This window comes from Cavia porcellus, unplaced genomic scaffold (genome assembly GCF_034190915.1).
Source record: "Cavia porcellus strain 051 isolate PalLab524CR breed Dunkin Hartley unplaced genomic scaffold, mCavPor4.1 scaffold_17, whole genome shotgun sequence".
Taxonomy (NCBI): Eukaryota; Metazoa; Chordata; class Mammalia; order Rodentia; family Caviidae; genus Cavia; species Cavia porcellus.
In genome coordinates this window covers 25,734,949-25,747,822 of record NW_026947500.1, presented here as the reverse complement: position 1 = coordinate 25,747,822, position 12,874 = coordinate 25,734,949, and the positions used below count along the sequence as shown (strand labels likewise).

The following is a 12,874-nucleotide window of genomic DNA, read 5'->3' as shown; positions in this document are numbered from 1 at the left end:
AGAAAGATGGAGGGATGAGATAACAACACCAGTGAGTTCAAGGCCAGGCTGAACTATATAGTGAGACCCTGTTCCTTTCCTCCCTCCCCCCTCAAAAAAGGCCTGCCTGGCAAGCTCAAGGTCCTGAGTTTGATTTCCAGTACACACACACACACACACACACACACACACACACACACACACACGAGGAAAGAAAAGGAGAAGAATGCTCAAAGGAAAAAAAATAAACAAAACAGAATGATGGTAAGTGTGGTGGTAGACAAGTAAAACTGCAGCATTTATGAGGCTAAAGCAGGAGGATCAGAAGTTTGAAGCCAGCCTGGACTACTTATTCAGTGAGTTCAAGAACAACCTGAACTACATAGTAAAGACCCTGTCTCAAAGGGGAAAAAAATTCAACAAGAACTTTTCTTTAGGATTTCTTTTCAGAACTTGTATCAAACATCTACATATAGAAAGATCCTATAATTTTCTGAAAGTCAGGATTCACTTAACCAGACCACAAATGGGACCTCCATAAAAGCTATAGGCTAAGAAATGAGGTAAAGTACATATATTGCTTCACTTTAATCAAGGTATTACAATAAATCTTCAAAGAAAAAAACTGTCTAAAAGTAGCAAAATTACCCTATGAAATTCAAGGTAATTATTAAGCATCTAAACATCATCTTGAAGAGAAGTAATGAGTTTAGATGTTCCACCTAACACATATTCTTTGTCCTCTCAAAGGTTTTCCTAGCATATAAACTCTTCTCCTTGAGTACTGGCAAAAGTATATCACAATATTATACTTCATATGTATAATGTTCAATCAGCTCATCTTCTAAAAGTAGTGCAGTCAAACCACCAGTGAAATTGGAAATAAGAAAGTAAGAGCATTTGTCAACGTTCAAGTGGCCTTCAAGATGTCCTTCTTAAGCAACTGTGTAGTACAAATGTGTAATTCCTCACTCTTCCATCCCACTTTTCCAAATCTTCATTTTCTTCCATAGCCACAGCACAATTTTAAGACTAAATATATATTAAGACAGTTAAAAAGTGGCCTGAGCTAAACAAAATCGTAACATCCTAACCCAAAGTAAAACAAAATGTCTGCCTAGTTACTTGCCTCTTGAAATAGAAAAGGGGGGGAAAAAAAAGAAAAGGGGATTTTAAAAGACCAAATCACAAAGAATCTTTAAACCACCCAAACATGAAAAGAAAAAAAATGGAGGTATAACTCAGAAATATTAGCTTCTCAGATCAATTTCTTAACTTTATTTTCATTAGCCAATGAAACATTCATTAAAATTCAAATATTCTAAGAACACTTGTATTTATTGCCTGATTTATTTCTATAGCAACACATACCTAGAACACAGAATCAAAGTAATGTCCAGCTTTTTCATTATCTTCTATAACTGACATAGTTAAGTCATTAGTATCATAAATGGTAGAGCCTATTTCAATTTAGTTCATAGAAGGCAAGGATTAAATATTTGTTATATAAGGATAACTTATGGAAACCAGGTGCAGTGGTGCAACACCTGTAACTCAACAAGTAGTAGTATCTAAAGTTTAAACCCAGTGTGGGAAATTTAGTGACTTAGTGAGACCCTATCTCAAAATTAAAAAAAAATTTTTTTAAAAGAAGGGCTGCAGATACAGCTTAGCATGAAAGTACTAGGTTCAACCTTCAGTACAAGAAGGAAGGGAGACAGGCAGCTGGACAGGAAAAAATTCCTAAAGTTGACTTTAAAAGCAAAGAGGAAGAAGCAGGGTGTGGTGGTGCACTCCTGTAATACCTGCACTTGGGAGACTGAAGAAGGAGAATCGTTTCCAAGTTTGAGACCAACCTGGGCTACAAAGTAAGCCCAAAGCCAGCCTGAACTGCACAGCCACACTCTGTCTCAGAAACACCAAAAAAAAAAAAAAAAAAAAGCAAAGGGGAAGAGAAAACTTCCTACTTTTTCTTCCCCTTTTCATTTCTTTTCCTAGCCAAAGGAAAGGAACTATAAATCTCAAAGGAGTGTCCTGGAAAACACTAACTCTGTATGTGTGTTTAGTAAATGATATAAACCATGAAACGTGTCACACACGCTGATTCTTCGAAGTCTTTGAGTTTAGGGAGATAACAAGCAGTCACTTGAAACCAGGTGATAATACATAAATGTCCTAATTTCCAGTTTTGCTACATTCCTCTCATCAGGGTGCTTTCCTCCATTATCCTTTTCTCTGGAACTGTGATTAATGTTTTGATTAACAAAGGTCAACCTCTTAATCAACATATAACCTCTTTTCAAACTGTCAAACTTGATTTATGAAATTTCCTATCTAGGAGTAGAAGCTTCAGAAGCAATTGGCACAAGATCAAGAGTTGGTATTTTAAATTACTACCCACAAACATTCCCCTGAACTACTGTATTAAAATTCTGGCAAGACTTTTCCTAAGTAGACAGTTATCCCATTTGTATCAACTAAAGACAGAAAACTATGGCTTCAACTCTGAATTTACATAAAAAAAATTACAATAACAGTGATGAAGTGACCCATATAACTAAAAAGAAAAACAATAAAACAGTTACACTTATTATACTATAAAAACTAAAAATTTAAGTTACTGAGTTAAATCCCCAGTCCTAAAAATTTAAGTTAATGTTCATTATCTTTGCTAAGTTTCTGCAGCCTAGTAGTAGTCTTAAAACATTACCAAATCACCCTCAATCCAGCTAAAATTCCCACATATAAAATTGAAAATCTACTTTCGGTACTGACTCTATGTCAAATTTGAGAAAATGGAAGCTTAGGTCAAGAATTTCACACTTGGGCAGGGTCATAGGTCAGTGACATTGCACTTGCCTGGCAATCGCAAGGTCCTGAGTTTGATACCCAGTACCAAAAAAAAAAGAATGTCACCTTAATGCAAAGGATTAATTTTGAGATTTGAATGAAAATATATTTACAAACTTGACAAAGGAAAAAGTAGGCCACTGTACAGTGCAGTAACACAGTCTGGGCCTGTTTTCTGGGGTTCAAATCCTGGTTCAGCCTTTCACTACATAGGAGCTACTTAACTAATAATGACAACAGAAACCACTGCACGGGGCTGTATGAGGATTAAAGGAAATAAAAGATGTAAAGTAGTCACATACGCTCAAAAATATTAGCAACTTGGCATCTGAACATGAATCAACATTGGATTAGATCGTATTTCCCATAACGAATGGTCTATGTGGCTAAAGACAAAAATCCTATGTCACAAAGCTGGATGTGGTAGTGTACACCTGAAAGTCCAACATTTGGGTGGCTGAGACAGGAGGACTGCCACAAGTTCAAGACCAGTCTGGACTACATGGACTCTGTTTTTAAAAAAAACAAAAAGAGGAAGACAGAAAAAAAAAAAAAAAACAAAACAAAAAAACAAAAAAACAAAAAACAAAAAGACCTAGAATTTCTAAATAATGATTTGTTGTTCTGCTGTGAGGTTATAGATTATAGCAGGTACATATAACCAAAGAGCAGAATGAGGAATGAAAACTGAGTTAGTTTCTGAAAATGTGTTTATCCTCTAAACCACCTTGTGCAATTCTAGAATACACAAATATTACTCCTGAAAGCAATATCATCACACATCATATAACTGTGGCAAACACTACTGTTGTTTCTGTAAAATCTCTACTTTCTAGAGAGGTAAGTAAATAATATCCTAGTATTATTATAAAAATAGTTTGACTTCTCAGACTCTATAAGAACAATCCAGGGCACATCCCTTGGCCACATGTTGAAAATCACTATTTCAGACTCCTCCCCACCCTCCCCTAGTACCAGGGATAGAAATCAGGGCCTCCACACAGCTATATCCATTTCCAGCCTTTTAAAAATTTTTTTGGTACCAGGGATTGAACTCACAACCTCGAACTTGCCAGGTGGGTGCTTACACAGCAGAGCTAAATCTCTCACCCTCCTTTTTTATTTTGAGTCAGGGTCTTGCTAAGTCACCAAGTTTTCCAGGCTAGACTCAAACATGCAACTGTCCTGCCTAAGCCTTCCAGAGTTCTGGAATTAGAGACAAGTGTTAACTATGTCTAGTACCTAACTAATCTTTAAAATATGAAGTCAGGCCAGGTATGGTAGTCTTGTCTTCCCAGCAAACTGTCAATCATCACTTTGATGCTCATATTAGGATATTCCTGCATCTGGCCAGCTTAAACAAATGCAATGCAAACGGCACATAGTTAAAAGGGAAAGTCTGTCTTCACCAGTAACACAGGCTCCACCCACAATAAGAGGACAATTAAAAACATCCAAGACCTCAACAATGGCCTTCCTGAGAGGCTACAAAGACAAATTCTACCAGTGGCAATGGCTGAAAAATACCACTGCCATTTTCGCTCTTCAAAATCTGAACTGTACCCAGACATCGTGGCACAGACCTGAAATCTCAGCACGAGAGGCTGAGGCAGGAAGATCACTGTGAGTTTGAGACCAGCATGTGCTACAGAGTGCGTTCAAGTCTACCCTAAACTACATAGTACAACCCTGTCTCAAAAAAACAAAAACAAAAACAAAAAATCAAATCTGAACTGCAGAATTTTATTTCAGAATCTCTCCTTCAATTAGACCAAAAGGAAGCCATGGTAATTAGAGAAAAGCAGAGAGATAAGACTACAAATTCAGTGTACTGCAGTGGCATAAAATTTTGTGTAAGTGGTAATATACATATAAAATTCACCATTTTAACTATTTTCAGGTGTACAGTTCAGTAACATTAAGTACATTCATCTTATGCTTTGGGGATGACAACACACAATGTATGTACCACTGTTGCCCCTTGACTGATGTGTTTTGAAATTTTGTTGTTTTTTTCCTTCTTCTTTATATTTTTTGGGGTTTTTTGGTTTTCTTGAGACAGGGTCTCACTATACAGATTAGGATGGCTTTGGGCTTGCTTTGTAGCCCAGGCTGGCCTCAAATTTGTAAACAATTCTCCTGCCTCAACTTCCCAAGTGCTGGGATTACAGGAGTATACCACCACGCCTGGCATCCCCCCCACACTTTTTTTTTTGGTATGGGGAATTGAACTCATGATCTTGCACTTGCCAGGCAGGTGCTACACCGCTGAGCTATATCTCTGGCCCCCTCTTCTTTTTATCCTTGAAATAAAATGGATTTGGGGGGGGGGAGTACATTCATGTTGTTATGCAACCATCACCACTATCCACTAATGACATCAAACTCTGAAGGGAAAAAGTAAAGTTCTATGAAAGTAGAAATCTTTCACTCTGTATCTTTTAGCCTCAACTTCTGGTTTAAGAGGAAACTGCTTAGAAAAATTAAAGCTATGCAATGAGCAAACAACTGCCTAATGCAGACATTTTAAAAGGCAATACTGTATACATGTCATGTATAGTGACACAAAACTGTAATCCTAACACTCCAGAGGCTGAGGAAGGAGGACTGCAACAATTTAAAACCAACCTGGAATACACAATAACTACCTAGTGTGATACCCTATTTAGGAAGGGAATGGAAGGGGAAGAGGAAGAGGAAGAGGAAGGGGAAGGGGAAGGGGAAGGGGAAGGGGAAGGGGAAAAAGAAGGGAAAGGGAAAAGGGACCAGGGCCAGAACTGGGGCCAGACAGGAAGGGAAGCCAGGCATGGAGGCAAACGGCTGTAATCTCACACTTGGGAGGGAGAGGCAGGATTGCTTCAGAGTCCAGGACCAGCTTGAACTCACTTGGAGACCCTGTCTCAAAAATACACACATAAAATTTAAAAAGTTAAAATAGTTATACTACTGATTTCTCTAAGTTCAGTGAAGAGAAAGATTTGTGCTGGAACTGTTAGGACAATTGTAACAGATGTCTTAGTCTCTGGATGAATGATCTAGGGATGACAATATTCAATGTATGTACCATTGTTGCCCCCGATTGACATGATTTGAAATTTTATGTTATTTTTTTCTTCTTCTTTTTCTTTGAAATAAAGTGGATTTGAAAAAAAAAATAGACAGGTGATAAATGCCTATAATCCCAACTACTTAGGAGGCTGAAGCAGGAAGATCACAAGTCCCAGATCAATATGGGTAAGTTAGTAAGACCTTGACTCAAAATAAAAAATAAATGATGCTCGGGTGATAGCTCAGTGGTAGAGCACTTGCCTAACATATGCAAAGCCCCAGGGTTAAATCCCCAGTATCACAGAAAGAGAAGACAGAGACACAGACATTCAGGGGGACAGAAAGACAGAAACAAACTAGGGTGGGAGGTTCAGACAGACAGACACACAGAGAAACAGATACAGAAAGAGCCAGAGAGATAGCAACAGAGACAGAAAGAGGACAGGCAGGTATGGGGGGATGAAGAAAGAATAGATAAAGTTAAAAATTTTGCTCTGCCAAAAATGTGGGAAAATAAAAGGGATAAACCATGGACTAAAAGAAAACATTCCCAAACCACTATCTTTAGAGAATACACAGATGTCTTAAAAAGCAACAATAAAAACATAAAATCCAGGCCAGGAGTATAGCTCAGCAGCTTAAGCACCTGCCTGGTGAGTGCAAGGTCCTAAATTTAATTCCTAGTACCACAACAAAACAAAACATAAAACTCTCTAGGGACATAGCTCAGAGGCACAGCACCTACCTAGCAAGCATAAAGTCCCGGGTTCGATTCCTGGTACAGAAACAACATAAAACCAATTCATCAGGTATGGTGGCACATAATTTCAGATACTTGAGAGGGGAAGAGGGAACAAGGTAGGATCACTGTTCAAAGCCAGCCACCTTTTACCTTAAAGGAGCAGAGAGCAAATATTTTAAGCTAGCTTACTTGTGTGTGTGTGTGAGTGTGTGTGTGTGGTTTATTGAGACACAATCTATGTAATTTAGGTAGTCCTTAAACTCACTATATAGCCAGGCTAGCATCGGCAATTCTGCCTGAGTCTTCCAAGTGCAGGTGTGCACTGCCACACCCAGATAAATTATTTTCAAATAATTCAACAAAAATAATACAGAAGACTGGGGGTTTAGCTCAGCAGCATAAATGCCTGCCTGGCAAGAGCGAGGTTGTGAGTTCAATCCCAAGTATAAAACAAACAAACAAACAAAAAAAAAAACAGAGATCCCAAAATGTGGCATTTCCCCCAACAAGTAAGAACTTCACATAAAAGGTGCACATGGAGCTCAAGGCTAGCTTGGGCTACATAATGAGTTCAGGTCCAGCCTGAACTGCACTGAAAGTCCCTGTCTCAATCAATCAATCAATCAATCAATTCATCATACTACTCTATTTTTTTGTGCAAGCCCAATTTGGACAATTTAGCAAGAGTCTGTCTCAAAATTTAAAAATTAAAAAAAAGACTGAAAGGTAGCTCAATGTAAAGGCCCTGGGTTCAATCTGTAGTACTGTGAAAAGAGGGGGGTAAAGGTCAAGGTAGAGGGATGTATGAATAGAGAAAACTGGTTCTACAACACTGAATATAGTACGATGATATGTTAAACCTAATCTTTCTTATTCCCCAGGAGTTACGCATCAAAGACTAGGTTGAAAAATATAACTGGTTCCAGAATCCTTTCCCTACCCCTTTCTTTTCTTTCCAGGATCCTTTTCTGGGACAGAAAAGCACCATTTTTCCAAGGATGGGCTTAATCAGGTAGCTTTGGTAGGATCAATTCCTTGTAGACGTGAGGACTATCTAAGAAATTCCCAGAAAGTAACATACACAATGGCACTATAATGCCACATCCCTACTGTTTTATAAAAATATTTTTTCCTAGCAAAAAAATTTTTAAAGCTTTGACTCCATAAATATCGAATAGCACAGACAATCTTAGTGAGTTAAAAATCACTCAACATCTATGGACTGACCCACATAAAATTCTATAGCAAAAACTTTAGTGAGTTTTTGTAGTAATATGAACTACATTTATAATTTAAAACTTTTTAGTAACTATAAAAGGTAAAATTAATTTTAATAATATATTTTACCTAACCCTATAAATCATTCCAAATGTAATTAATGCCATTCCAGCATATCATGAATATAAAAGGTACTGTCACTTAAAAATCAATCAAGTGGACTGGGGCCCATCTCTCAATGCATATAAGTTACAAATAAACAAAATACAAAAATACCATAAGTAACTACAAAAATAATTTAAATACACTTGAGAGTCAGTGAAATGTTAATGTAGTTTTGGTTTTCTGTTTTATAGCACTTAGGACAGAATCTAAGGCCTCCACTATGGTAGCAAGTACTCCACAACTGAGCTATATGTTCACAAACGAACAGTTTCAATTACTCTCTTCTCTTGCTCTCGGTTATGGCTTGTGTCTAAATGTCCCCCCACAAAGCCTCATGTAGTCATAGGTGGGGCTTTTCAGAGGTGGTTGGATTGAGGATGCAATGCTAGGAATATATGTATGAGTGCTACTTGACCTAAGAGTGGATAGCCTAGATGAGATACAAGAGACAGAAAGAAGCTTATTGCTTATTACTCACCTTTGCTGTCTTCTACCTGCCATGAATTGTTTCTCTTTTGCCATGCTACCTAGCCAATTATAGACCAAAATCTCTATAAACTATGAGCTAAAATAAACCTTTCCTCCTTTAACTTTGGGAGTTGGATATTTTGTCTCAGCAATGAGAAAAGTAATTAAAATACCCTCCTTTCAACCCAAAATGTAGTGGCAAAAGTATTGTGTTTTTGAGAAAAAGCATAATTTTTTACTTGCCAGACCATGTTATCTTTGACTTCTAGTTGTAGGATTGAGGTAAATGTAAACTGAGATAGCAAATTTTCTAAATGTTGACCTATCCACTAGCCAAAAAATAGTGGCCAGTATTTTTAGCTAAACAACTACAAGCTATTTGTTTCATCCCTTTGATTAAATTTTTCCAGGGTCAGGAATTCTGTACTTTTGGGTAAAATCTACCATAATATAACAAATTGCTGAAATTTGCTATTTACTGAATCTGTAAAATATAGATTCTAACACCTAATAATTGTAATATTCATAAAATTACTTTTAATTCATCTATTTTATTCTTGATCTATGAAGTAAATGTATGGGTATGTGTGGATATAAAACAGCAAAGAAAAAGACAAAAAGGATACACACAAACTGGTAAAATGATTACCTTCAGGGAAGGGATTAGGATTGGAGAAGACAAGAGGCTCTTCAGTCTTATCTGTGGTAGTATGTTACCTACATAGATAAAAATCAATCAGGTTTAAAAGGCATGGAATGCCTTTAGATTTATTAACTGCTGAGAACTGTAATAAATTTATTAAAATTCATTATTTACAAAGCAATCTATATTCATTAACCCATTAAATTCTCAATCCTAAAAAAATAGGTATCATTATTATTTTCAATTTAGAAATCAGTACACTTAGTTGAGTGTAACAACTAAGAGTAATAATCCTGTAATCTCAGTACTCAAAGAGTCTAAAGCAGGAAGACTTCAAGTTCCAAACCAGCCTTGGCTACATGAGAGCAAAGGGGTCTGGGCCTGCACTGTGGCTCAGTGGTAGAGCACTTGCCTAAGATGCATAGGGCCCTGGGTTCAATCTTCATCAGCACAAAAAGAAGGGTAAAAAAAAGGAAAGGGAGGAAAAAAGGAAAAGAAGAAATGAACCGAAGGCCCAAGAGAATTTAAAAAGTACCCTGTTTAGGGTCACACAAATGTTGGAGCCTGGAATGAACTACATCAAAACCCGATTATAACTCTGCTAATGGAATATTCAGTTAATCACAAAGGGACTACTCAATTAATTCAGGAATATAAGAAAATTATTTTTAACTTTTGCACTGCTAAAATAGTTTTAGGGAAAAAATTCTGCCAGCCTCCCGTAAAGGGAGCAAAAGTGAACATTTTAGAGTATTTGAATATTTCTTAATTGGCTCATTAACCACGCTGAACATAGTTGTAGAATCCCAAATTTGTAAGGTATTTATGTAGTAGATCTGTAGTTCTTGGCCTAGTACCAAAGTCCTTACCCCAACTCTTTTGGTTAATTCAACAGATACCATGTCACCCAATTTTGAGACTAAATTTCAGGGTGAGGAATTTCTGGTGGGGAGAAAATATGACTGTCACTTATTTTGAGTTTTAGGTATTAAAAAAAAATCTACCCCTGGTTTTCTTTTTATTCTTCTGGTACCGGGGATTGAACTCACAACCTAATGCTTGCCAGGCAGGCACTTATCCTGCTGAGCTAAATCCCCAGCTCATACCCATAGTTTTCTTAAAGGTAAGCAACAGTGATACCTGTACCAAATAATAAGTAAAGACTTTAATGAACCAACCAATATGTATGTCCTGAATTGACCTACCTCACCACTAAAACATCAGATAATGAGTCTTGCTACTAAAACCTCTAATACAAGTACACTACATAGTTTGGAGAGACTTCTCAATCCCTAAAGTTCTCATTCCTTGTTACTAGTATAATAAAGTTTAGTCTGAAGCTATGTTCAGAGCCAAGGATATAGCTCAGTGACCTAAGTGCCTGCCTGGCAAGCACAGGGTCCTGAGTTCGATTCCTAACACACACACAAAAAAGCTAGGTTTAGCAGGATGTGGTGACACATGCCTGTAATTTCTACCTCAGGAGGCTGAGGCAGGAGGATCATGGGCAGTTTGATGTTGGGCTATAAAGTGAGTTCAAGGCCAGGCTGAACTACATAGCAAGACCCTGTCTCAAAAAACCAAAATCAATTAATCTAGGTCCACTGTCTCTTGAAATCCAGTAAAAAAAAAAAAAAGACAGCCTTTAACCTGAACTTCCCCAGGATGACACAGAAAATGTAGTCAAGCCTAGACACTCTAGGATCCTACTCAAATTGTTAATAACAGCAGTTGTTTGTTACGCTGATTACATGCTCTGGGCTTTAATGGCAGACACTTCAACAAACTTTAGCTGTTTCAACTCCTGTCTTGCAAAGATTTTCTGGCTATTTATATCTGATTCAGGAAAGCTTAACTATTACAACTACAAACTTAACTTTACTCCTCAGCCAGGTTCTAAGCGAGTAATGAACATATACATCAACATGATCCCAAACGAGATCAGAAATAATTGTTCTAAATTACGTGTTTTGGGCTGGGGATATAGCTCAATGACAAAGCACTTGTTTTGCATGTGTGAGGCCCTGGGCTTAGTCTACAGCCACAGCCACAGCCACAGTCACACCTCCATTCCCCCAAAACCAAATGAGATCAGAAAATTGTGTTATCTGGATAATTTTTTAAAGATACTTTTATATTCCAGTTAAAATATGCACACATAAAACCCAATAGTATGAGAAGGCAAACATGGCTTTATGGCTTATAACCAATAATGAAAAGTGTCTACAGCTGGGGGTTACTGTAAGTAAATGAATATATAATCTTTTCCATTCAGTTTCAATATTGCTCATTTTGTATTGTATGGCTTTAGTTCATATTACACATGCTGTTTCAAGCTCCTCTCCCAAAATCCATTCCCAGCTCTACCACCTTTCTTTACAATGATGAGCTAGCTCCTGGCTTCTTTTAAAAAGTTTTCACCAGATGTGGTGCTACTGTAATTCCAACACTCAGGAGACTGAGGCAGAGTATCTCCTCAAGTCTGAGGCCAGCATGGGCTAAACAGAGAGTTAAAGGTCAGCATGAACACTAGTGAGACCTCATCTCAAAAAAAAAAGTTTTCCGGCCTGGTCTAATGGTACATGCCTATAATCTCAGCACTCTGGAAATTCAAACCCACCCTAGGCAACCTAGCGACTTAAAGAGACCCCCTCCAAAACATACCATAAACCCCTAAAACATAGATAGGGATGTAGCCCACTGCAAAGGACCTAGTTTCAACTTCCTAGTACCACAAACAAGAAAAACCACTCTAACCACTCTGGTTATTTCCTCCACCATTGGGGTCAGTCCTCCCCTCTCTTACTAATATATCAACAATATTCCTTTTTCACTTTTTCATGCTGTAGTCTCAAGTTAGCCATGGAGAAAGAAGTCCTGGAAGGACTTCCCCACTTCCAACCCCCCAAAAAACAGATCAGTACAACAGAACAAGGAATATCTAAATTCAAACTCTGGTTCTGTTCCTAAACTTAGATAAATCCTGAATCTCAGTGCCCTCATCCATAAATCTGGGTTGCATAAAATACCACCAACTTCACAAGGTTGTTGTCAAGGTCACATGATATACCTAATACATGTAAGATATCAAAAGTACTGCTTACCTATTTGAGATATTCAGAAAATGCTGACTACTCTGTCATATCACATATTTGTTCCCTATAATGTATTATAGTTAACAAAAGACTTTTATATACAGTCAGTGTCTCATCTGATCCTCTCTACAAACCAAAGCTACAGTTAGTGCAAGGGGGCTGGGGATTTAGCTCAGCCGCATAAGCACCTGCCTTGCCTTGCAAGCAGGTGGTCATGAGTTCAATCCCCGGTACTGATAAAAAAATAAAAAATAAATCATTCTGCAAGGAGTTAATCTTCTAATATTAACAGTTGAGCATATATAATTTAATATACCAATATGCTCCAAAATTCAAAACTTTTTCAGCACTAATATGAAACATTTCAGATTTTGGATTTTCAGATGTGGGGTGCTCAAGTGATATATTCTATGCAAATACTTCAAAATCTAAAAAAACTCTAAGATCTGAAAAACTTCTGGTCTCAAACATTTAAGATAAGGGATGATTATTTTTATATAGAAAAATAAAAACTTTTACATTTGTGCTCATTTGTAAACTTGCTTGATTTGCATGGTCCTAATATACATGAATTTGTTACTATACTTCAGTAAAATGATATTGATCCTCAAATAACAGTTTGAATTTCAGCTACCACGTATATGAAATGTTGAGTAGTTAACAGAA

The 12,874-nt window shown here is 37.2% G+C and overlaps 1 protein-coding gene across 5 annotated transcripts in view; it reads right to left on the bottom strand.

Annotated features, from left to right (window-relative positions):
* The window catches only part of Kdm2a (lysine demethylase 2A), a 118,486-nt gene that overhangs the window by 67,056 nt on the left and 38,556 nt on the right, over positions 1 to 12,874 (bottom strand). For 2 of the 5 annotated variants that reach the window (XM_063227594.1, XM_063227597.1), the window contains exon 2: positions 9,120 to 9,187. The exons of the other annotated variants lie outside the window; for them this stretch is intronic. The gene's annotated coding sequence lies outside the window, so the exon portion shown is untranslated. The remainder of the gene's footprint in view (positions 1 to 9,119; positions 9,188 to 12,874) is intronic. 5 annotated transcript variants of the gene reach the window in all.